The sequence below is a fragment of the Sorex araneus genome, chromosome 1, assembly GCF_027595985.1.
Source record: "Sorex araneus isolate mSorAra2 chromosome 1, mSorAra2.pri, whole genome shotgun sequence".
In the NCBI taxonomy this organism is placed as follows: domain Eukaryota; kingdom Metazoa; phylum Chordata; class Mammalia; order Eulipotyphla; family Soricidae; genus Sorex; species Sorex araneus.
Genome location: NC_073302.1, coordinates 411,570,168 through 411,597,813, shown reverse-complemented (window position 1 = coordinate 411,597,813; position 27,646 = coordinate 411,570,168). Strand labels below are relative to the sequence as shown.

The window sequence follows — 27,646 nt, the reverse complement described above, 5'->3', positions numbered from 1 at the left end:
ACTCCTGGCTTTGCACTCAGGAATTACTCCTGGCGGTGCTTGGGGGACCATATGGGATGCCGGGGATCAAACCCGGGTCGGCCACGTGCAAGGCAAACGCCCTACCTGCTGTGCTATCGCTCCAGCCCCCTTAAAAAATTTTTTTTATTAGTAAATCACTGTGAGGTACAGTTGCAAACTTATGAACTTTTGTGTTTGCATTTCAGTCATACAGTGATCATTTACCCATCCTTCCACCAGTGCAAATCTGAACTATTCTTATGAGAATAAACCAGATAAGTCAAGTCAAATTGCCCAGTGTGTGAGAAGCAACCCAACTGTTCAGACATCCAGCAAGGTTTGCATTTTCCACCTCTGGTGGGAAAAAATATTCCAAAAAGAAGGCCAAGACCAGCATTTGCTTGGGATTGTTGTTTTACAAAATACAATTATTAAAGACCATACCTAACATGAAATGTTATTTACTAATACTTCGCCATCCCCGATTACATGTACTAGAAATTCCTACACATAGATATTTCATCTACATTTCTTAGGCTATGCTTCTGGACTCTATATTCTTATCTTTCTTCATGTATTTGTTTCTTCAAATTAGATTGAGGCAGAGATGTACATTACTATAGAAAGAAAAACAGATGAAAAGGAGCCTCAAATATAGTTCAGTTGCATCTTCCTTTAACACTTCCTAAAAGTGGTATTTTTTTTAAAGAAAGTATGAAAAAAGCAACCAAGCAAAAAAAAAAAAAACTAAAAGGGACAATAGTGCAGGATCTTGGGCACTCTGGTGCAGGAAATGGAGTAAGTTTGTATATAAAAACCATAAGTGATTACACTATCATTACTATATTACCTAAACTTTAAAAATAAACTAAAATTTTAAAACTTACAAAGTTTTAAACAAAACCATTGTGGAAGATTTTTTTTAAATGTTAAAATACATCCCAATTCTACTTTAAAAGCAGCAACTGGGAAATCAGGAAAGATTCACGAAAAGCAGAGCAAGTGTTTCAGGCCATGGCATGGCTGGTCGAAGCCTGGCAGACAGAGGAAAGCTTAGAGGGTTGTTGTTGGTCACAGTGGAAGTAGCCTGGCTCTTAGCCCTTTGCTATTTGTTCATGTCTTTCTCCTGACCTCTTGCAGGACTATTTGAATTAATTGCATTGCTCCTTCCCTCTGTGCTCCTCCAGCTTTCATCTAACTGCAAACCCTTGATTTTGTTTGGCCCCTGTGACTGAGACCTGCCTCTGCACAAAGTCTGGTGCTTCTAATTCCCGACAGATCACATCTATGGCAGCCGAGGAGTCGATCTGTTGGCCCCTATATGCCATTTCAGGCCCAATAAGCCACAACAAAGGCATTAGCTGGCAGTTCTTCTGTGGGGACACCTCTCTCCCAATACCAAGCTTGCTAATCCAGCTGAGATATTATGATGATGGAGAAAAGCTAATCAAGTCAAGTTAATTGGTCATTTTACAATCTTACCCATTGCTAAGTTACCCAGTCAAAATAGATCATGAGATGGCTGAGGGTGTGAGACAGAGAAAGGATGCACCCAGCTAGGCACCGCCCTGTTTGCCCCTATGCCCAGAGAAGTGATAGGACAGCAGTAACTCTTAGCCATGTGTATGTGACTGTTGCTAGAGATCAACCATAAGGGAACAATCCCAGATAGAGATGGCAGCGAGCAGGCTCTGTAATCAAGGGAACACACATTCCAGGGTCCCAGCTACAGATTTCAGATGGGGACCGAGAACACAGAACAGAGAACAGTATAGGGACAGGACTGGGCCATCGTATGTTGGAGGCAGCACAGGGACAGGAGCGGGATCTGGACTGGGCTTTAGGGACAGGATGCATGACATCATACATGGTAAAAAGAGAAGCCCAGTCATTGCGGAGGGACCCACACCCATCTACTTAAACCTGATCATATGTTTTATATTATCCACTGAAACCTTTTAATATATTTTGTATTATCTACTTAAACCACATAATATATTTTAACTTCTTAAGCAAAACCTTAAACTTCTTAATATAAAACTTCTGAGTTTTGTACACAGATCTTTTATACAATACCCAAATATTCATGAGCTCGGGGAAAAAATCCACTGTTATGTAAATAATATTACTGATCAAATGGGAGACGTGAGTCCTTCTGGCAGCCAGATTCTGTGTTTGTTTTTATTTCCTAGAACCCTTCAATCATGATATATTTCAGTGCCTTGGAGTGCCCTTCTGGTGGCAAAACTTTAAGACCTCTGTTTCCCATTCACTCTCAATATCCTATTCTTTTCCATGCCTCACCTTCATCCCATCCCCACCCTCCCCCAGGACTGACACAGTACTCTCAGAGCAGAATGGCCCAGGGGGCAGCTGGCACCTCCATTCACTTTCAGACTCTTGATTAAACTACCCACTTATGTGATTACAGTGTTCACTCTTGTTTTCACTTTGGCCTGTTGCTTTCATTGACTGCCAGAACACCTAACAGCTCTGCTTATCTCCACCGTAAATCTCTTGACACTCATGAGAGATCCTGAACCCAAACCACTTACTTTCAGAAAGTGTCTGAGATAATTAGTGTTTGCTATTCTAAGGTGTTCATTTATAGGGTAATTTGTCACACAGCATTAGAGGGCTAGTACTATATTTTTCACACCTATATATATCTGGACTGTAAACTATTCCAAAGAGTTTGTCACATCTATTCCCACTTCTTGCTAAATTTAATAGTTAACATTTCTAAAAAACATGGTGCAGGAACTGCATTAAGTCCTTAACAGACAATATTTGAATGAGTTGCCAAAACTCTCTGAGGTGGGTCTTTTCATTGCTGTTACCTTATAGATGCTGAGAGTGAGGCACTAGGTATTAAACCCCTCGTCGCAAATTACATAAATAGAAAATGGAGTCAGGATTCAAATCTTTGTTGTTTCTACCACTGCAAGAAAATCGAACCCAGGGCCAAAGTGAAAGTACAGTGTGCAGGGCATTTTTCTTGAGTGCAGCTGACCCAGGTTCAATCTCCAGCATCCCATGTGGTCCCCAAGCACCACCAGGAGTGATTCCTGAGTGCAGAGCCAGGCGTGACCCCAAAACAATCGTGGGCATGGCAAAAAAACTAAAAAACAAGAAAAGGAAAAAGAAAACAGAAGCTAGAAAAGTGACACAATTTGTATAAATCCATACGGCTGGTAGATGCATAGACAAAACTAGGACTTGGTCTCTGGATTCTCCATCTGAATAACCACTAAGGATTATGAAAAGATTTAAATAATGCTACCGGATGGGCAGAGAGATGCACTCAGAGGTTGGGCAGCAGGAAGTCTACTTAAGTCACAGTTAATTCACGTCTATATGTTTATCTCACTCTGGGTACAGTAACCTGACTCAGTGTAGAATCCTTGTGTTTTGCTGACCTGGATCAATGCTTTTACTCACAAGTTGATTAGACCAAACAAAACTCACTTCAGTCTAACAGGCAAGGCAGTGAGGACTCTGGAACACGAGATAGGGGTGCAGCTGTTGTTGTTCAAAGGACAGCATACATGTGAAAAGGTGCACTCCATATGTGGAATGTGCAATTGTAAAACAGGAGAAATTTAGTATTATTTTTCTGGAATTAAAACTTCGCTAATATAAATGTATTAAATTGGAATTCATGGACATTTCTGGAAATTCTGAGCTAAAGCTTTATATCACTAAGAAACTGAATTTATCCATATGTTATCTGATGCTATTTGGATGGGGAATGTTCAATGATTTGATAAAACAAAAATTTATAATTTCTAAATTTTTGAAACAATATCTGTGTGATAAAAAAGAAAAATCACTGACCAATTTATTTTCTGAAGAGTTTTCATAAAATCCAGACTTCTCAGCGTTTTTCTCAGTCCTGATCACCCATACACCTAGAAAAACCTGTTTTTTAAAGTACCACTTGGTCATCTGAGAGAGGGAGGACAAACAACTAACCGTGAGCTTAAGTGAGAGGGAATTGGATATTCACTGTCAGATTTTGGGTAGAGGTCTTAGCGTGTTTAAACAAGCAGTGGCTTATTGAAATGAACAAGATTTTTTTGTGATCGTAATTTGTGTGTCCTAGGCTGTGGACTAAAGCCATTTTTGCTGGGGATAAGTGGGGTCTCCAGAACCAGAGGGACCCCACAGCTCTTCTTAAAATTGAAGGTGTTTATGCTCAGGATAAAACCAAATCCGATCTGGGCAAGAGATGTGCTTACATACAAAGCAAAGAACAGCACAGTGGTTCCTGGTGGCAAACCTAACAAAACCAGAGTGATCTGGGGAAAGGTGACCCGCACCCATGGAAACATTGGCATGGTTCGAGCTAAATTTCGAAGTAAACTTCCTGCTAAGGCAATTGGTCACAGAACCCATGGGATGCTGTGCCCCTCAAGGATATAAAGTTACTGAAAAGTAAATTAATAAAGTATAGACATTTTTCTAGTTTTTTTTGTCCTTAAAAATAAAATAAAGGATAGAGTGATAGCACAGTGGGTAGGGCGTTTGCCTTGCACTCGGCCAACCAGGATTTGATTCCCAACATCCCACTTGGCCCCCTAAGCACCACCATGGGTAATTCTTGAGTGTAAAACCAGGAGTAACTCCTGTGCATCACTGGTGTGACCCAAAAAGAAAAAAATATAATAAAATAAAGTACCACTTGGTGATACTGATATAATAATTAACAAACAGTTATTTGGAGATCTCTGATAATTTTCTCAACTCAGCACCTTATTTATTAAAATCATGTGCATTCATTAAATCCTTTAAGAACTCCAGTCCCATAGTAATTGAAATTGAAAAATGTGTTCAGAAATTTTCTATGATTATAATTTGTTCAACCTGTACATTTCTCCTTTATTGATTGATCACCACTAATGACACCAGATATTTGAAGTCTTACTTGAAACTTGCAATATCCCACTGCCATCAGACCTTAATGCCAGAACAATGGGGGCTGTGAAATGGTTTGAAGAACTTGAGCACATTCTGCATAGGCACAAGCCCCAGGTTTCATCCCTGAGCACAGCGGTGTGGGGGCTAAAAACCCCTCCTGCACCCTCCTCCTCGAAAAACAATGTACCTGAAACTTGAAGACTTTGCTCTGTCCCAGGCTCCTGTAATAAAGCTTCCGCAGTTGAACTTAAGAAATAAGTGAAAACCACGGGATATTTTGTCTGGAGCTCTGAAAACAGTCTTTGTGCCACGATCCGATCTGCAGTCCCAATTTCAGTAGACCCTTCCTTGAACTCTTGTCCCAGCCAAGGGGTTGGGGGGAGGGTGGTGCTTCTCGGTTCCTTTTCATTGTCATGTCATTTGGGAGTATTTTTTTTTTTCTAGATCTCTAGGGTTGAAGCTTCACCGTGGAGCAAGCAATTGGGTATTTTGAGCTTTCTAGTTTGACCTCTGACCTTAGTTGACTATAAGATGATCTGATTGTGTTCACTGATAAACTTCTATTCATTCATCAAGGGATCTTGGCATTCTCTAGCAGCCCTCCTCCAACCCACTTCAAGTTCTGAGATTGTTTCTTGCCTTTAAATTCCTAAAATGGAGGGTTTTTTCGCATTGTTGTTGTTGTTGTTGTTTTTAAGGCATCTCTCACATAGTTAAGATATAGTAAACCTCCTTGGTTGCACAGACTCTTAAGAAACCCACCTAAAATCAATGTAGGAAGTTAAATGAGTTATCAAAACCAAGACCCTTAGATTTTCAAAAGAATTTTAATTTTCTGATTGGGGGGAGAACCTTTGTATTTTATTCAAGTTCATGAATAATGGATGACATTTCTTTTCAGATGTCTCATTACGTTTGCAGCATACAAATACGGATTCTTAAAACAGCCTCCTGTCAAATACGTATGATTTCTATTTGTCTGCTGCTAATGTAATTGACTAAACACTGGATTCCTCTGATTATGCTTTCCCTTGTAAACCACTTACTTTATATGCATAAGCAGCTGTGTTTATGCTTCTGTGATTTTCGGGTTTCATTATGAAGTTTTCAGTATGCTGTTCAAGAGCCATAGGCAGCTTAAGCACCCAGGCACCAGCTGGCAAGCATTTACCATAAAGGCAGTATTCCATCAACACTTGTGTACAAGGGTACACGGGCACACAGACAGAACCTCTGCAACCACAATAACGGTAACTAGAAATAGGAAAACACTGTTAACTTTACAGAAAATCATTGGTTACCAAAGATCATGATTCAATGAAGAACACAGATGCTACCTTTCCTACCCACTCGATGGGAAACTAAGAGAGTATTGCATTGTCATCCACATCCTTGGCCATGGATCAAACTGAAGTCCACAGCAAGTGCCTAAAACCCTGGTGCTCTCTCTCTAGCCCAATATCATTCTCTTTTTCATGTAGCCGTTTGGCAGATGTAGTCAGAAGAGAGTAGACATAAGAGAGGCGAACAGGTGGCCTGGAGTGATAGCACTGCGGGTAAGGCGCTTGACTTGAACATGGCGAACCTGGGTTTGATCACGAGCATCTCATAGGGTCTCCCAAGCATTGTCAGGAGTGATTCCTCAGTACAGAGCCAAAGACTAAGCTCTAAGTATCATGGGGTGTGGCCCAAACCTCTCCCCACCCCCACTCCCTCCAAAAAAAAAATGAGAGAGAGGCTGAAAGAAGTGAGGCAGTTTATAAAAAGCTGGCAGAAAAAAATATTCACTGAGAGCATAAGAGGGAAATTCATGCAGAGATGGAGCTGGTGAGCCGCACGGGGACTGATTCCCATACAGAAGAAGCAGCTCAGCAGTGAAGAACTGTGACTCAGGACTCTCTGACACATCGCCGTTTTCCACTTGTAGAACCTCTTGAAGAAAAGGAGAGGAAGTGCTGGTTAAAAACCTAACTTTGCCACTTGCCATCAGCATGACCTTTGCCAACACCCTCACCTCTGTCTAGGGAATCTATGGGTAGAACATAGCTGAGGTTCGGGGAGGATAAGGAAGCAGTATTGGTGGCATGTGGTGAAGAAGGCAGACCTGTGGTCAGACTGTGTGGGTTTGAGCTCTAACTTCTAGCTGGGTGAATTTAAGTCAGTTACTAACATGTCTGTCCCTAATTTCCTATCTTTAGAACATGAATACAGACACAAATCACGTCTAGAGTTTGTGAATGTTATAAAAGTTAATTTTATTCCAATGAATTTCTCAATAAAACATTGATTTTTAACTTTAAGTTTCAGATGACTGAATTTTAATTTGAAATCTTTATATCATGATCTAGGGCTAGAGCAATAGCACAGCAGTAGGGCATTTGCCTTGCACGCAGCCGACCCAGGTTCGATTCCTCTGCCCTTCTCAGAGAGCCCGGCAAGCTACCGAGAGTATCTCGCCCGCACTGCAGAGCCCGGCAAGCTCCCCGTGGTGTATTCGATATGCCAAAAACAGTTACAAGTCTCACAATGGAGATGTTACTGGTGCCCGCTCGAGCAAATCGATGAGCAACGGGATGACAGTGACAGCGACAGTGACAGTGACATATCATGATCACCACCAAATGCTTAGATCATTATGCAAGTGACCCCCTTGATCACATTTTACCCCCCCAAATTCTTCCTAATCCCTTCCGATTCTGTACTTTCTTGAGTTTTTCTGCAATCATTTAATAGATTTTATTTAATGTATTATTAAAGTTTCTTGCATTATATATTTCATCTGTTTCTAGTGATAGTGCTTAGCACTTACCTTATAATGATCTTTTTAAATTGATTTTTGACTTATTAATTGTTGTCTTGCACTATTCTCTCACGTTTTGGGGGACTATAAGGATTCTAATGTATTTTTTTATATTTATGCCTTGCTTTCATTAGTGTTTACTTCTCCACCTCCTGCCTTTTCGGGGGAGAGAGGGCAGGGATTGAGCACTTGGCTGTGCTCAAGGGTCATTCCTGTCTATATGCTCAGTGATCACTCCTTGTATGGCTAAGAGGACCATATGGAGCCCTGGGAATTGAACACAGGTGTGCCACATGCAAAGTAAGCACCGTTCCTGCTTACTTTCTCTCCAGCCCCACCATTAGCTCTTTCTTAAGAATTTTCCTCCCTAGAGCTGGAATGATAGCACTAGGTAGGACGTTCGCCTTGCACCTAGCCCACCTGTGTTCAATTCCCAGTGTCCCATATGGTCCCCTGAGCACTGCCAGGAGTAACTCCTGAGTGCAGAGCCAGGAATAACCCCTGTGCATCGCCACGTGTGACCCCCCCAAAAAAAAGCAAAAAAAAAAAAAAGAATTTTCCTCCCTAAATTCGGACATGCCCTCCACTTCATTTTGTTTTGCTTTGCTTTTTGGGCTACACCTAATGGTGCTCCGGGCTTTCTGGCTCTGTACTCAGGGATCACTCCTGGTGGAGTTTGGAAAACCCTCCAGGGTTCGGGAGATCAAGCCTGAGTTGGCCAATGCCAGGCAAGAGACCTACCCACTGCACTGTGGCTCCAGCCCCCTCAACTTATATTTTGTATTTCCCTAACAGGTGTATATAGGAAGCTAAAAGGGAATTTCTTTTCTTTCAACAGTCCTCAGTATTAGTCCATTCATTTTGTAGCATCTCGATTACAAATTAAAAGTTTAGAACTGTATTATTTTCCCCCTTTAAGCTTACTAATATTGAGAAAAGTATTTGGATATTTCCTACTTTTCCTTAAAATTCAAAAACTTCCTAGGATGTGATATGTGTATATCCCTTTTCATCAACCTTGGCAGGAAATTGGTGAGCATCAGTCTAAAACTTCAGGTCTTTATCTCAAAGACATTTTTTCCCCTCTATTACTGCCATTAGTTTTGTTTTCATTCACAAATTTGTTTCTAGACGGAACTGATATTATTTCCCTACTTAATTTCCTAGAGATACTGTCCAATTCTTTTGCCTTTTCCCTAATCATTTATATTTCTCTGATTTCTCATGAACAGGATTCAGTGGAATTTTGACCCTCTAGTATCTATAAATGTGCCCTTGTTCAGGAATAGGCTTTTTGCAGATAAGTTGAGAGGTGAACTCTAGTGCCGATGGCTTATATCCTCAATGAAATAGAAATTTGGAGGTGCAGAGACGCAAAGGAAAAGAAGCCATGTACTAACAGAAGCAGAGACTTGGTGATGTTCTTGCACGTCAGAGAACACCGAAGACTGACAGTGGCAGGAAGAGTCAGGAAAGAGTCTTCACTAGAACTGTCAGAAGCACTCTTCTTTTGATCCTTTGACCTCTGCTTAGAGGCGCCAACACTGTGAGAAAACAATTTCTATGGTTTTAAGATTGTTTTAAGCCTCCAGTCTATTCATGACTTGTTTTGACAGCCTACACAATAAGCACATTTTGTATTCCACTTGATGTTCCAGGCCACTAATTTAATAAAATGAATTCAGCTAATAAAATAAATTTTTCCTAAATATACTGAATCAAGCAAAGAATTATGTTTTTTTTTCTATTTGCCAAATATCAGAGTATTTTATGGTCTCTCCTTAATTCTCTTTAAGTCTTATCAATATTTTATTGTTCAAGTTTTAATCTATAGCATTTTAACAGATCTATAGTACTGTAGCACTGTTGTCCCGTTATTCATAGATTTGCTCAAATGGGCACCAGTAATGTCTCCATTGTGAGACTTGTTGTTACTATTCTTGGCATATCAAATACACCACGGGTAACTTGCCAGGCTCTGCCATGCGGGTGGGATACTCTCCATAGCTTGCTGGGCTCTCCGAGAGGGACAGAAGAATCAAACCCGGGTCGGCCGCAAGGCAAATGCCCTACCTGCTGTGCTATCACTCCAGTCCTTAACGAACAAAAAAGGGGAAAAAGAAAGAACCAAATAACCTCAGCACTGGTGGACCAGATCTATATCATCAATTTTTTTGGAGTTCTCTTCATCCAACTATTTCATTAATTTTAGAGGTTAGATTTCTTTAGGTGTCTTTCTGTACCCCAATAGCATTATTATTGCACTGAAAGTACTTAAGATGCTTTAATTCTAAATGTTAAAGTCAGTATATATATGTATATTTATATGTAAATGTGCATTATTATATATGTTTATAAATACATAACTTGCTACTTAGCGTTTTAGAGCTAAAATCTTTAACATGGAGCAAATATAAGGAAATGGGCTACAAAGTAACATAGCACAGATCTAATCATAGAGAACATAGGAAAGTACAAGAGAGTATTTGTTTAAGTATTGGTCTGGTAAACTTGATACTGTTCTAATCCTTCTGTCACACAGAATTGTTTGAATCCTCAATATTTTGCTAATCCTTCTGTCATAAAAAAAAGTTCGCCTATTAATTTTAACACTGTAATTCTATTTAAGTTAATAGTCTTTTAAGCATAATTTAATTTTGCATGAATCTCAAAGCTTTATTAGTTGTGGGTTTTACAACTGGGGTATGTGATTTCTCAGAAAATAATTTTTTAGGATGGAAAGGAGAGTAAGGGGAGGGGAGGGAAAAGAGGAAATATCCATGTTTTACTTCTAGTTTTATTGCATACAATCGCTCCAGGAAATGCGTCCCACACCCAGAAGATAAATTGAGGCACGCCCTTTTCAGAAGCGTGACTTGTCCTTCTCCCACAATTAAAGCAGGAGGCTAAAGAGAATAGCAAGACTGTGAGACGGAAAGCTGTGAAGAGGTTGCACTTAGTCACTTTTCTCAGGGTTCTATGAGAAGCTGTGCTGACTAATGCGTCCCACTTCTTCCATACCAAGTTGCCCAGGCACCCTTTCCCTGACTTACTATATTGATTTCACATCTGTTTAAGAATTATGAATTCCTATTTGCTTCATATAACAGTATATCCAAAAAACTTTTAAAGGAGAACAAAGGGTATTGGTGTCAATGTAAACTTAAGTTTCTACATCATAGAGATGTCAATGGTGCTGTATTATAGGCTGCATTCTAATTGGATTTTGTTTCCTTTTATGCTCAAGGGACATACCAATTCAGATTGCTCCAGTATATCTAATGTTACCAAAAGGGCATATCAATTGTCTATACATTACCCTTTATATACTTACATATCTGAAGGACAACACTCTTACTCCTTTCCTGTAGGAAACTAATCAGTGAAGTATTTTATTGTATTTGGAACCCAACAGTTAAGAACGCTTAAGTATCTCGTATCTGGGGGGGGGGGGAGTGGGGGATGGAAGGGATACAAATCTTTACTAAGACTTTATCTGACCAAAGGGTCTTTTCTTTTCTCTAAGAGTGATTAGTAGCCATCAACACGAATTAGTCATGCATATTAAATATATGAGGCCAAGGGATGTAGTAAAATATCTGCCTTGTATGCAGTTAACCTACAACAAAGAAGTTACATGCATGAAGAAAATCTTCTTCAAATGTTGCTGGGAAAACTGGTTAGCCAAGAGGAAAAAGTGAATCTGAATACCAGCCTCATATCATACACAAAACTTAATTCAAATGGATTACAGAGCTTGATATTAGACCCCAATCCAGAAAATACATTGAAAAAAGATAGGCAGTTCTTTCCATGATATTGATTTCAGAGGCATTTTCAGTGATTTGATGCCATTGGCTAAGAAAACAGAAGCAAAAAATAAACAAATAGGACACATGAAAGTAAAACTTCTCTACACTGTGAAGGAAACAATGACTAGAACACATATCCCTTTGAGAGGGAGAAAATATTTAACCATCACACATCTGGGAAAGGGCTTATATACAAGATTTATAAAGCATTCACAAAACTTAACCAAAAAGCCAAACAATTCCATTTTCAAAAAGGAGAAAGAAATGAAGAGAAATGATGAACAGACACTTCCTCAAAGAAGACTAATAGACAGCCAATGGTTTGTAAAAAAGTGCTCTCAATGACTTATCAGAGAAACGCAAATCAAAACAGTAAGATATTGCCTCTCACAGTGAGAACGACACACGTCATAAAAACTGAAAGCAATCAGTGCTGATGGGAGAAGTTATGGAAAAGGAACCCTCATTCACTGTCGGTAGAAATGTCTTCAGTCTCTGTGAAAACAAGAGAGAGATTCTGGAAAAAGAAACTGAGCTTCCACAGGAATGTAATTCTACTTCTTGCCATCAACCTCAAGCATACAAAAGCATTAGTTTTAAGTTACTAGCACTCAGGTTTTTTTTTTTTAATAGTACCATTTACAATCACAATAGTTCAGTTCTAAAACCAGCCTTTTGTGGTACATATACACAAAAGAATGTTACTTGGCTAAAGGGATCCAGTAGTTTCCTGCAACTTGGCTTGAACTGGAGGATATCACACTGAATGAAGCGAGTCAAAGACGGAAAGACAAATACCAAATGATCTCACTCCAAGGGGAATAAAGAAACATAGTAACCCCATTGTAAGCAACAGCCCAAGATGACAGGTCCCAAGAGTTTGCCTATAGAACTTGCAAAGAGAGTGAGTGGGGGTTGGGACCCTAGAGGCAATGGTGGAGAGATGCAGATACTCTAGGCACTGGAATGGCACACAGTAGGATAGTATTCCTGAAACATGAACAGCCTTGTAAATTATAGTGCTTAAATAAAAACCAAAGATGCACCACATTATATTGGTTTTGTTTGTTGATTCTCTAAATTCCGCTCTTCACATTCTAACTGCATATCAATTTCCTTTTTGTTGGGTTCACATTGTGTCTGCCTTTGTGGATACCTGCTGTCCAGCCGAGGCTTGACTCTGCTGACTCCTCCAGAAAGCGGCTCCATCTTTAGAAAGAATACTTAGCCTAAAGGGACAATTCTGTGCTTTCCACTACCATGAATTCTCTCCGCTCCTAAAGGAACTGTGTTCCTTTCTGTCAGGAGCCATACCCAAATGTCTGCAGGATGCAAACAACTTTCCCAAGAGGGTGACTGTGCCAGGTCTACCACCACAAATTACCTCAGCTTGGCAAACTTGGACTACAGAAATGAATTCTCACAGTTGTGGATACTAAAAATCTAAAGTCACAGCATTTGTTCTTTCAGAAAATCTCTCAACTGGAGAGGGCGAGGTTTCCTGTATACCTTCACAGGGTCTTCCTTCATGTGTGTGTCTTTTTCCTGGCGTGATGCTTTCATAAAGACACCAGTCTTACTGCATCATGGCAAACCCACATGACTTTATTTTACATTTGTTACCTTTTTAAGGTTGGATATTTTCATGGAAGGCACAATTCAGCAGACAAATGTAGTTTTCTCTAGAGGACATGGTATCCAAAATGGTAAAATTCACTCCAATGTTTCAGAATGAGCATTCTGAACATTCTGATCTTGACTGAGGGTCAAGATCATTTACTGGCCAATGGATTTTGGAGTTTGAACCAACAAATTGTTTCAGTATTATTGCTAAAGAATATGTCATCCCGTTGTTCATCGATTTGCTTGAGCGGGCACCAGTAATGTCTCTATTGTGAGACTTGTTTGTTACTGTTTTTGGCATATTGAATATGCCCCGGGTAGCTTCCCAGGCTCTGCCGTGCAGGCGAGATACTCTCGGTAGCTTGCCGGGCTCACTTCAAAAGGGGAGGAGGAATCAAACCCAGGTCAGCCGCGTGCAAGGTGAATGCCCTACCACTGTGCTATCGCTCCAGCCCCAAAGAATTATGTACTAAAATTAAATACCAAGAGGCAGTTTACCATATGAGCTATCACCAACTTTAATTATATGGTTAGGAATAGGGCAAGAGGGTTAATAGTAGTTGAGACTAGCTATTTGTTTTTTATGTTCTCAGACTTAGCCTCACTTTCCTAGTTTCAATATCTAAGGAGATAAAGTAGCCACTCTATGTGTGTTCCATCAGCTTTCTTCCATTTTTTTTCTTCTTGGGTTCACCTGGCGATGCTCAGGGGTTCCTCCTGGCTCTGCACTCAGGAATTACCCCTGGCCGTGCTCAGGGGACCATATGGGATGCTGGGGATGGAAACAGGGTCTGCCACAATGCAAGGCAAATGCCTTACCTACTGTACTATCGCTCCAGCCCCTCCTTCCTTTTTTTATGGAACTTTCTTCATTCTGTCTCCCTTCCCTCCACCGTGAGAAATCTTTTCATCTTCCCGAGGCAATTCTCCTACAGGTGTCTTTGCATTTACAATCAATCATTAACTCTTTTTGGTGACATCAGAAGTTCAACGTTCAGTGATTTTGCAAATCAAATAGCAATTCGAGTCAAATCAAAACTCAATTCCTTCACATTGCATGCTCTTCCTCCTGTCTGTTGCCAAAGCTCTAAGGGTGGGATTGAGGATGTGACTCAAATGGTAGAGAATTTTCCTGATGTGTGTAGGGTTCTGGTTCTGTTCTGGACACTGAAGGCTCCCAACCCCAGCCTCACAACTAGCAGCAACAAAATATTCTCTACACAGCTCTTTGAATCGCAATATACCTGAATTCACTGGCAGGTCATCTCCTTCAGTCTTAAAGTTCAGAGGCCGACACTGTGACATTTTCCTGAAATAGTTCTCTCCCTTAATTTTTCTGTCCCTGACTATTCTTTCATGCCCCAGAAGTTCAGCTCTTCATCTCGTTCTCTTCTTTCCCCATGACCTCTTAACGGATGATCTCATCTACTTCCATGGCCTCAGCATAAACCTAGACTCAAATATTTATCAATATCATTTGCTTTGGCCCCAGTTCCTGCCCCATTGCCAACTGTTTCTTGACCAGCTCCACCTGTGTGGCTTTTCAGTGGGCATACGACAGGAGCAACACCCACTGGATCGTGGCGTCCTGATGGCCATCCAATTTCTCTCACGTGGAATTTCTGACATTAAATTCAAATGGAATGAAATGAAATATGTGCTGCAAATAAGGACATTATTGACAAACGTCTTAGGAACAAATGTTAGGGAGGTAACTAGCAAATGGTATGTATTAGGTTATAAGAACATAGAGAAATGCAAGCAAAGTTAATAAACTGGCCAGAAGCAAGGCTTCAAGCTAGGCAGCAGTTTAATTTATGGTAATAAAAACTTCACTATAGGCTGGAGAAGCGGTACAGCAGGTAGAGTGCTTGTCAACCTGGGGTTGATTCCTGGCATCACATATGGTCCCCTGAGCTCCACTAGGAGTGATTCCTGAGCACAGAGCCAGCAGTAATCCTTGAACATTGCCTGGTGTAGCCCAAAAATCAAACAAAAAACCCACTTCACTGGAGTTTTCTGGTATCCTGCAAGATCTTACCTCTGCTACAACCAGGAGGAGAAGCTTCAGTCAGTTTTAGGGGTCCTCTGAGAGAACAGCGATTTGATATGTGCAATAATTTCACATATCAAAATTATGCCTGTAGGTACCAGAACAGTTTATAGTCACCATGGAGACCCATAAAGTTGCCACATATGGTCAGAATCTCAGACTCAGGTGAGCCACTCATTTGGGGCAGAGAATGGAAGTCAATAGGAAGGGCAAGAAGTCTGAAACCATAAAATTCTTTCTGCGTAGGCACAAGAATCAGGGACTAAAGGGTCTATGCATGCTGGTCCCCTGGCCCCTTTGTGCTTTATCACATGAGGACAAAATAATCTGACTCAGGTGAGCCATTCATTTGGGGTAGTGTTGGTGCCCAACCAGATCATGAAGATGAGTCCTTGGACGCTGCCTTGCAAGCAGGAAGCAGAATCAGAACCCCACATTGCACTAACTGGGTGAGCCTAAGCTTGAGAGTCTGGTTGATATGGAAAAGGCAAAACTGACCCTCTGTGGCCAGCAAATTCCTGCAGCACAAAGCAGCAGCTTCCCCTTCTCGTATATCTCAGACCTGGCTGGACTTTAGATGTAAACATTCTCTCCCATTCATCACAGACCCCAGGTGTGAGGAGGTTATGACAGTTACAGTTACAGTTTCTGTAACTGACTATGTTTTCTAACTGTCTATGTTTCCGTTTCTGTAACTGTCTATGTTTTCTAACTGACTATGTTAATTTACATATTCTTAAACTGTTGAATTTCATTGGACGTGATTATTATAAGCCAGCAAATAAAAGGAGTCTGAAAAGGCTGCTCTTCGTCACAAGATCTGAGCGAGTCTGTGATCCTCCTTGAACAGTATTTTCTCTCACGTTCCTGTCTCAGCCCCTCAGACCACTTAACCGAACATTTGTACAAGAGGGCGGAGAAGGGAAGTATCAACAAATTTTTTTTTAAAAGTTGACAAAATTGGACACTACTATCTAAGATACAAGAATAACTGGGTGAAAAGCAGGGGCTTTATCGACATGAAAACAAGCTCAGTTGGGAAAGGTATCCATCAGCATGGGCTGCAGAAAGAATAGCTTCAGTGAGTGGTAGTAGGGCTCTGGTGTCATGCTCAACAGAAGAGAGAGAGAGAGAGAGAGAGAGAGAGAGAGAGAGAGAGAGAGAGAGAGAGAGAGAGAGTAGGTCTCTGTCCTGAGCACAGGGCCTGAGAGAGAGAGAGAAAGAGAGAGAAATATAACAGAAAGAGGGACAGAGAGAGAGAGAGATAAACAGACCTACACAGGGTGATGTAACAGCTTACACACATTCCATTGGTTTTTCAAGAAACTCACACATGTTCACAAGGAAGAATAATACACATGCACAGCTGAAGAGCATACAATAAGAAAATGGGAAAGAAAAGTCATCAGGGAGGTGTGGTTTGGGTTAGTAATAAAAAGTGACTAGAATTTAAGCAAGACTTTACTATGTGGTGTCCACTGGCCAGTACTATCTGTCATGCCAGCCAGAGCCAAGAGAATGTGACAGGACAGTTTCTCTCAGATGTTGCAGTGCTCCCCGGACTACAACCCTTAGGTTGATTCCATACCAAGAGAGTACTCTAAGTGGGAGTAAGAAGGAAGAGAAGACAAGGAGCAAAATTGTAACAAGTTTTGATAATATTCATCTGTGGTAAAAACATACAATTCTCAGAAAACTAGGGGAATTCAAGGAATCTTTTGGATCCTGATAAGGACTATATACAAAACAGTCAAAAGTTTGCATCATCCTTAGTGGTAAGAAACTTAAGCTCTCTCACTGAGATTTGGTAGAAGGCAAAGATGCCCCCCCTCCATGCCTTCACATCATACTGGAAGACCTTGCTTAAGCAGTAGCATAAGAAAAAAATAAAAGTCATGCATAGACCATTTTTATCCACAAATAATGTGAGAGACTATCTGAAAAAAAATCACAAATTGACTAAAAATGCTTAGAATCAATCAACAAAATATTAAAGAAAATTCCTTCTTCAAATTTTCTTTACTGCTTTGGTTATATGATGTGAACTTCATGCATTTTTATTTAACACAAAATATTCAGTGTTAGGCGGAGGGGCTAAGGGTGGGGGGGCTAGGGTGTGGGGGGGCTAGGGGTGTGGGGGTGCGGGGTGGAGCTATACTGGGATTCTTGGTGGTGGAATATGTGCACTGGTGAAGGGATGGGTATTCGAGCATTGTATAACTGAGATTTAAACCTGAAAACTTTGTAACTTTCCACATGGTGACTCAATAAAAAAATTAAAATAAAAAAATATTCAGTGTTGCTCACCATAGGAATAAAGCATTCAGATGAAGGCTAGAGATGGTACAGGTGGTAAGGCATTGCCTTGTGTGCAGCTCTGGTCATGGCTCTGTTTTGAATTCCTGGCACCACATATGGTTGACTAAGTACTACTAGGTCTCTGTAGTGAGCACAGGGCCAGAGGTGCCCTGTGAGCACGGCTGGGTGTGACACCCCTTCAAAAAATAATAATAATAATAAATAAGACAAGAAGAAATAGGAATCATCAAAGACAATTTAATATAGCAGTAAGAAGGTGCATGGTATTAATAAATACCATGGGAGGCAATCAGGTTCTAAGTTATATCTAGTATCACTGAGAGACCCAATCAATACATTTCCTTTATTTGGTATTAGGCTATCCAAGCCTTTTGAACATGAATTTAACTAGTTTTGTTTTTTCACTTTTTCAGTACCATTATCCTTTTCTATATTAAATTTTTTCTCTAGGTCTTTTGGACCAATTTAGAATAGAATGAGTTATACTACAGTGAGTCAAGGGTATAATAAATGTAAAATGAGTTATCAGGACAATTTTTAATGTTTATAATAATCTCTTTATTATATTGTGATATTTTTGTAAAAATGTTAAGGAGATTTGAAAGCTAAATTTACCCCTGTGGGAAAAATACAAAGTAAATGGTTGATAGGAACAAGCATATAAATTAGGCTCAAGCTTTTCTGGAATTCAGAAAAGTTTACAGAGATTTCTGAACTACAAATTTTTCCCCTAGTAAAATCAAGTTCTAATTTTAGGAATTTTTATAAGAAAATCAACTTTGACTTATATTCTAGTCTAAAGTCAAAACAGTCCTCTGACTTTTGGCTTACAAACATACAATTTTTCCTAAAATCATCAGATATCAAATTTAGGGATGTTGCATATATTTAGTGTAGATACATTTAGAATCCTCCAACACTGGCAAAGGTGCTATTTTTGTTAAAATCTATTTTATTTTATTCTAGTCACCATTATTTATTATTTTATGATCCAATCAATAACTGTATTTTATGCACTCAACATTTAAAACCACACTCCCACTAGTGTCCCTTTCCCTCCATTATTATCTCAGAGCCCCCATTAGTACCACCTTAACCTCAACACTCCCCCCCAACACTCATGCACACATTTCCCACACATGCGCCCTGCCACACACACCCACCTGCTATGTTCCATGGCTTTGGAATATTTGATGCTCCCTTACTATATTTATATCCTACATATGAAAGAGATCATTATGTATCTGTCTCCCTCCTTCTGACTCACTTCACTCAGCATAATACCCTTCAGTGGTAAATTGCACGATTTCATCTTTTCTTATCACCAAGTGTATGTGCCATAGTTCCATTATCTGTCATCCATCTTGGATAACTGGGTTTACAGAATTTGGCTCTTGTGAATAATACTGAAATCCACACAGAAGTGGAAATGCCTTTTCAGAACAGTTTTTGGGTTTAAATAGATTAGATGCACAGAAGTGAGATTGCTGGGTCATACAGAAGCCCAATTCTTAAGTTTTTTGAAACAAGTCCACATTTTTTTCCAAAATGTTTAAACCAGCTGGCAGTCACACCAGTAGTGGTTTAGGGTTCTTTTTCCCGATATCCATGCCAACACTGCTTGGTTTGTTCTTTTTGAAGTGTGCCGGTCTCACTATTGTGAGGTGATATCTCATTGTTTTGATTTGCTATTTCCTTAATGATGAATGATGCAGAGTATTTTTTCATACACTTGCTAGCCATCTGTATGTCATCTTTGGGGAAGTTTTTATTCATCTCTTCTCCCCATATTTGGTGGGGTTGATTTGGGAATCAACAAAAGAGATGAAACACTTACATAAAGAGAACTATAAATCACTACTAAAGAAATACAGAAAGCAAAAGGAAGTGGAAACTCATTCCCTACTCATGGATTGGAAAGATTGACAATGTCCAAATGACAATCCTACCCAAAACACTATACAGATTCAATGCGGTCCCTATAAAAATTCTTGTGACATTTTAAGCCATATTTAGAGTTAGTTCATTGAAAGCATCTCCAACTATTCTAGATATCTGGGAAAAATAAAAAACAAAACCTATTCTCTGAATAATGGCTACTGCGCACAGAAGGGCTTGGATATAGATGCCTTGCACCTTCTTTCTCATGTGTATCTGAGTTATTTATAGTTCATAGCACTGATGGACAGTTTAATGCTCGAATAATTACTTTGGAAATACTAGAAAAATTAGCCATTTAATAGTGATCTAAATCATTAGTAAGAGTCCTTGGGGCTGGAGCTAAAGTATAGCATGTAGGGCACTTGCCATGCACATGGCCAACCCAGCACCCCATATAGTCCCCTGAGCACCATCTGTAGTAATTCTGAGCAGAGTCAGGAGTAACCCCTGAGCATAGCTGGGAGTGGTCCCACCCCCCCAAAAAAAAGGGTCTGCAAACTTTCTTCAGAACAGAAAAATCCTACTTTCAAACATAATTATGTATACAATTCCAACTGAAGCTTTTTTTAAAAAGAAAAGACGAAACACAAAAGTATGACAGATTCTCTGAATTAGGGTGCAGTCACCATGATCCAAGAGCCAAATCTGGCCCAGCTCCTGTTTTTTACACCACCTATAAGTTCAAAATGTTTTTTACATTTCTTAAGTTGCTGAAAATATCTAGAGGAGAGTGTTTTATGACACATGAAAAGTATATAATAATCAGATTTCATGTTCATAAATCAATATTTTATTAGAACAAGGTCACCTACTGTGTATGGCTGCTTTCATGTTGCAACAGAAAACTTGAGTTGCTGTGACCAAGTCATTTTTCCACACAAAGGCAAAATGATTAACCTCTGCTATAAATGAGATTCTTTAAGTTCATTTCCCCAAACACAACACTTTTGCAACACTTCATCCTCTTTATATATTTGGGAAATAATGTTATCTACCCTGACATTTGTCTGTTCTAACAGTATCAAGAATTGTTAATCCTATCTATTTGAAGGCAAATTCAAACATTGCCAAGTTGGATTTGTGCTTGCCCAACTCTCTCCTAAACCCAATGGAGAATTCTGAAGGAATTGACATGATAATTTCTCCCCCCAGGGGCTTAAAAATGCAGCTTTAGAGAAACCATTGTTCTGTTCTGCATGGAATCAACTGTGAAACAAAACCATTTGCATGGTTTCTAACAGGACATAATCATTTGAGGCTGTGGCTAGAGCACAAATCAAGTGAAGGTTAGGAGAATGTCAAGTACGGAATATATATCACAGGCTAGAAAATAATTTCACTTTGAACACTGAACCTCTGCCACCTCTTTTTTTTTAAAATTTTTAATTGAATCACCATGTGGAAAGTTACAAAGCTTTCAGGCTTAAGTCTCAGTTATACAATGCTCGAACACCCATCCCTTTACCAGTGCACATATTCCACCACCAAGAATCACAGTATAGCTCCACCCCACCACCTGTGTAGCTGATAAATTTCACTTTACTTTCTCTTTACTTTGATTACATTCAATATTTCAACAAAAAACTCACTATTATTTTTTGGATTTCTCCCTCCAACCAAAAGTCAGACCTGCTGAAAAGGAAGAATTTGATAATTTGATTTCCATTGCTGAGAATGAAGAAACATGAAAGGTTTGGGATTTTTGTATTTTAGTAACTAAGTCCAGAGAAATTTCTGCCAGAAATTGCATCATTGCAAGCTCGTACCTCTCTGCTACTTCATATTCCACATATGAGTGCAATCTTTCTATCTGCTACCTCTTAACACACACTTTCTGTTTCTTGATCATTTCCTTTCCTAAGCTCTCTGCTTTCTCCTGTTCCCAACTCTATCTCTATGGCCTCAGATATTTCTTTTCTGTTATAGCTGCTATTGACCCCTGTTTTCAAAATCCTCTAATTTACTCAAAGCAGATTATGGTTTTTTATATTTCATTAATAAAGATAATAATGACTCTTAAGGTCAGAATTCTTAGAATTCTATGATAGAGTGCATTCCCTGTGTACATGAAACCCCGTATTATAACAAAGTAAAAGCATGGTGCATGTTTTGCATACAGCATGCCCAGGTTCAACCGTCAGCATCATATGGCCTCCTGAGCATTTCCTGGAGTAACCACTGGCACAAAGACAGAAGTAACTCATGAGTATTTCTGAGAATAGCTAAAAACAGTCAAAAAAGATGATTCTCTTCATAAGAGAAATTAATGTCAAAATAACAGCACACTGCATACACACCTTTTTAAAAAAAATTTTTTTTATTAGTGAATCACTGTAAGGTACAGTTACAGACTTACAGACTTTTGTGCTTGCATTTCAGTCATACAATGGTCGAGTACCCATTCCTCCACCAGTGCCCATTTTCCACCACCAATGGTCCCAGCATCCCTCCCACCACCCCCACCCCGTCCCCTCCACCCCATTCCGCCTCTGTGGCAGGGCATTCCCTTTTGCTGTCTCTCTCCTTTTGGGTGCTGTGGTTTGCAATAGAGGTATTAAGTGGCCATCATGTTCGGTCTATAGTCTACTTTCAGCCTGCATCTCTCACCCCGAGCAGGGCCTCCTAGCACCCTTTATTTGGTGGTCCCTTTTCTATCTGAGCTGCCTTATCCCCCAGCATGTGAGGCTGGCTTCTAAACTGTGGAGTAATCCTCCTGGTACTTATCTCTACCATTCTTGGGTGTTAGTCTCCCATTCTGTTACTTTATATTCCATAAATGAGTGCAATATTTCTATGTCTGTCCCTCTCTTTCTGACACACACCTTTTAAAGACATTTCAACTAAGGAGGGAAGAAAACATCCTTGGTGAGAGAAATATGAGCAAATATTTGGAGACAAAAGCAGTGAGAAAACTAAACAAGAATGGAATTTAGTGTGACAGGAAATAAAATCTGACAAGTGAGAGAGATACAACCAAAGGACCTGGCAATGAGGGTAAAAACTTAGAGAATAAGAAATCATCACAAAGTTTTGAGCGTAGAAATAGTGTGATGAAATTAGTGCTTGCAAAATATGGATATTGAGGCTGCATTCAAAGGGGAATACGTTAGTTGATGGTTGGTCAGGAGGATATTATAACATTCTAGGTAGAATCTGGAAAAACCTTAAAATTCAATGGGGATGGTAGTAAAAAACATCTATAAAGATTTTCAGAGGAAAACTGATGTGACAGAGCTTTGGGAAAGAAGAAAAAGGAAAAGGAGAGGATTAAATATTTGAGTTTGATGATTTTTTAAAAAATCATGGGACATCAAAAGACCATGTGGCCGTCCACCAACGACATCTCATCAGATGTCTTCATCAAACTTCTTCGTCAGGGTCAGACTTTTTTGTCAAAACCCTGAATGAACGATTTGAGGTTCTTCGTGTTCCTGGAATGAGCAGATATCATTGGGCTACACTTGCACGTGACAGGGACAACTGAAGACATTACTGCCCCCTGCTAGAGCAAATCAAAGATCAACGGGGTGACAAGTGATGACAAAAAAGTGACAAGTGATTTTTTAAATGTGCTAATATTATCAAATATATTGCTCCTTTAAAAGGAATGGATAATTTACACCTTTACTACTTTGGTAAAAATAACACAATCTTTTTATAACATGCAAAAATGCATAGTAAATAAAATCAATGCAGAGGTTAAATAAAATCCATGGCATTCCTTTAGCTCTTCATTTCTACTCAGTTGAAGCACTGAGTTCAGAGGTTTTTTCTTGTTTTTTTTGTTTTGTTTTGTTTTGTTTTTTTGGGTCACACCTGGCATTGCACAGGGGTTACTCCTGGCTCTGCACTCAGGAATTACACATGGCGGTGCTCAGGGGAACCATATGGGATGCTGGGAATTGAAGCCGGATCGGCGCATGCAAGGCAAACGCCCTACCCGCTGTGCTATTGCTCCAGCCCTGAGTTCAGAGTTTAAACAATCAGTACCATTTTCTCAGAAGAGCTTATTTGACCATAAAACCACACATATTTAGTGAGCAATGCAATAGGTATAATATCAGTTGTGGTTTCTAAAAAGATACAAAAACTAGTTTCCAGATAGCCATTGCATTGATGAAATACTAGCAAAGGTGTATATTGCTAATGGTACCACTTTTGTTGCTATAAATTAGGTTGAATGGTAACTTGATGATGTGAATTCATTCATTAATACAATTAGTTAAGATAGAATTCCAAGGTGAACTGATGCATGCATGACAAACTTTACATGTAACTGATATTCATTATGTGCATCATAGGCACATACCCAAAGCTATGTAACTAGCACTGTTTTTTTTCTCTAACAGAATTAAAATATTTACATACATATGCACAGGTAGTATTTATGTAGGCTTCTGTTTGTCTCTGTGACATACAAATATGGCAGCCTGAGGAATTATTACAATTGTGAAGAATTAAAAAAAGTTTAGGAACAAGCGAGGGATTTTGTGTGTCAGATTAAATTCTGGCCAATGAGAGTCATTGGTCAGCTTCCCTTCCCGCCCCAAGCAGAGCTCCCAAGGCCGAAGAGCTCCAGAACCTAGCCACAGCCATGCTCAAGGCCCCTCTCCACATGTTCAGATAAGCCTCATGCATAAAGGTACCAGCAGAGGAACCCAGGTGTGTTAGAACTGGAGCTGAGACCTCCAAGCCTGCGTAGATTAGGACTGGACCTCTTCCACCCAGATTTCCCATTTTCCAGTAGCTAGGTGGTCACACCCAGGGATTGTCTTCTGTGCCATGCAATCCCACCAATGGCCAACATCCAGAGACTTAAAACCAAGTTCCTGGACATCTTGTAGTCTATTTCTCCTTCTGGGATAATCTGGCAAGCTAACAAGAGTTTCCTGCCCACATGGGAGAGCCTCGAAAACTCCCCATGGTGTATTCATATGCCAAAACCAGTAACAATGATGGGTCTCATTTCCCTGACCGTGAAAGAGCCTCCAATGCAGCATCGTTGGGAAGGACAAGTAAAGAGAAGCTGCTAAAATCTCAGGGCTAGGATGAATGGAGACGTAACTGAGACAACTTGAGAAATCTGATGATCAACGGGATGATGATGATGATGATGATGATGATGATGATGAGAGTCATAAATAGTTAAAGAGTCTCTCTGGCACTTTCCACATATTAGAGAGCACAGATACCTCATAATCTCCCATTTTACAAAATTCTGTACCTTCCGTGTTGCCCCCTACGTTTTGCCCAGCCAGTTCTGTTACCTCTGGTCTGCTGTGCTCTTCTAGGACAAACCAACGGTTAAATTTTATCTTCTTCAGTCTGTTCCTAACCTTCTTATTGCCTTCCAGGGATAATAGATGTCACTTAAATCCATAAAAACGTCCTTCTTTGACATGCATTTTCATGGCAATTTCACACTGGTTAAATTCTGATGGAATTTGTAGTTTTTCTTCCTCCTTTTTAGCACATCCCATGCATAGAACCTCTGAGAGTTCTTTTATTCACACATTCCAATGTCTATGAAATAAAAACTATTTTCCTGTTCTGCAGAAGCCTTCAAATCTCAGAATTATCATTAGATCATATTTCTCTTCCATTTTTGAACCTGAGAAAAGGTCATGACCTTTCTTGGACTTGATTTCCCTTTTCAGTGCACACATGATGGATTGTTTAATAAAGACAATAATTATATCACTAACTAAATTACTAGAGAAGTATTGATTTAAGAGCAATATAGGTTTTTTTTTTAATTTTATTGAATCACCATGTGGAGGGTTACATAGTTCTCAGGATTATGTCGGTTATACAATTCTCAAACACCCTTCCCTTCACCAGTGCCCATCCTCCATCACCAACCCCCCCAGTATACCTGCCGCCCCCTCCCACCTCCCCAGTCCCCATCCTTGTACTTGATAAGTTTCACTTCGTTTATGCCTTATCTCGATTACATTCCATGTTTCAACACACAACTCACTACCGTTGTTGGGGTTTCCCCCAAAAAAGAAAAGCAGTCCTATTGCCAAGGAGGCATTTGATAGTTCTCCACTGCTAAGAATATAGAGATATTAAGTCCCGCTGTTTGTTACATAACTTTTCTTTTTCCCCCTTGCCCCACGCCACCGAGTTCACGCCTGTTTAGTAATCGCCACGCTGCCTGATAAGGGAAAAAAGAAAAACGAAAAGGATGGTTATTTCCCGTCATCAGCAGACGTGGGGCTCTGGCTTAGTTGATAGACTAGTAGAGTGTCTGGAAGCAGTTTCTGGAACCGAAGGTCTTGCGCTGGTATCGGCTCCGGCTCGAGACTCCACCAGCGTCCCACTGTTCCATGTACATAATTTTTCCCCTTATATCCCATTCCCACGCCACCAGGTCTGTTTGCTTAATGGACATCACACTGTAGTTGACGACACGCCGCGTTTCTTCCCGAGAAAGAAGAAAATTTCTTCTCAGCTGGCGTGGGGATATAGCTTAGTTTAGTCTAGAGAGATGGCTACCGTTTTGATTGCCTTCAATATTTCAGCAACAGACTTACTATTCTTGTTAGGATCTCCCACAAAAGTCCGACCCATTAAAAGCGAACCATTACATATTGCTGATGCTAAGATGACATTAGGTCGCGCGGCCGCGGCAGCGGCCGCGTGGTTTTGGGTTTCTGTATAAAGTCCAGGGAAAGTACAAGCAGAAATAACATCACTACACACTTTTACCCTTTTATGGTGCTCATAAGATGGAGAAGTCCTGCGCTGTGTTCAGGAGGGAGGAGTTGAGAGAGAGAGACAGGTTAAAAGAATTGGGGGCTGCCCGGGTCCCACTGTTTCAGCGCACCGTGGGGTCTCTGGTCCCATGCCGGAATTAGTTCAGTGGGCTGCCTGGAGTCCAAGGGCGCTCCCTTGGGCTCTTCCATCATGCTCGCTCCGCAGCCGGATCCAAAGGGAAGCACACGTGGGGGAGGTGGGTTTAAATATCTATCTGCTGTGGGCGGGGGTCGCCGCCCCCGCCCCCTGGGGTCTCCCGCAAGCGCGCGAAAGCGTCCTGTTTCGGCTGGATCGCCGGCTCCATTTTGCGCTCAGGAAAACCGCGGATCCTGCGCTGTGCTCAGGAGGGAGGAGTTGAGAGAGAGAGACAGGTTAAAAGAATTGGGGGATGCCCGGGTCCCACTGTTTCAGCGCACCGTGGGGTCTCTGGTCCCATGCCGGAATTAGTTCAGTGGGCTGCCTGGAGTCCAAGGGCGCTCCCTTGGGCTCTTCCATCATGCTCGCTCCGCAGCCGGATGAGAGCAATATAGGTTTTAAATGTGAATTTTGTTTTGAAATTTGAATAGTGTGGATTTTTTATAATGCAAAAGAATATGTCTGGATTATCTGGTAGCAACTCATAAAAATCACAATACCTTGTTAGCCTCATAAAAAGAGACACTCCTTCCCATAGAAACTATTTGATATACAATATCTCTTTGACCAGCCGTCTTTCTACTGGAACTGATGACTTGAGGATTTTGAGACAAAATCCAAGATTCAAAATTCGTTTGTATACTAGAACCCTCAGTTTTCAGAAATGTCTTAGCATTGTGTGCAACAGTTAAAAATACTCATCCTATGACACAGCAACCCACAACTATACATATAAGTTATAGAGTTATGTATGCAAAGATGTTTATCAAAATTGTTTATCACCAAAACTTGATGATAAATCACATTTGTCAATAGTAAAATGATTGTCAATAGTAAAATTATTCTATATTATTTTTAATTATTCTATAATGGAATACAGAAATGAAAATAAATGAATATATTTCATAGAATAGGCAAATTTCTAAAATATATTATGAAGTCAAAAATTTAGAGAGAAAAAGAAATGTGTTGTTGGATCTACGTAAATTTTGAAAATCAGATAAAATTAATTTACAAAGATAATAGAGTGGTTACCTTTAGGGAAGAACAGTTTCATTTCAGCAACTATTATACAAACGTCTTCAATTATTTAAATATTTAATATTTACACTATCATAGAAATATAAATACTAGTATTTTCTTGTTAAGAGACAAGGAAGGGCTCAGCTCTTGCCTTGTCAAACCTCACTTACATTAAAAACTTTCATCACCACCTGTGACCCCCAGAAAGAGCAGGCAATGTTATTCACACTTCATGATTTCTTTACTCAAATACTTTCA

The 27,646-nt window shown here is 40.1% G+C and overlaps 1 pseudogene; it reads left to right on the top strand.

The window, feature by feature from the left end:
* The first annotated feature begins 4,097 nt into the window (after nucleotides 1–4,097).
* LOC105943397 (60S ribosomal protein L35a-like) lies at nucleotides 4,098–4,425 on the top strand (annotated as a pseudogene).
* Nucleotides 4,426–27,646: the final 23,221 nt, after the last annotated feature.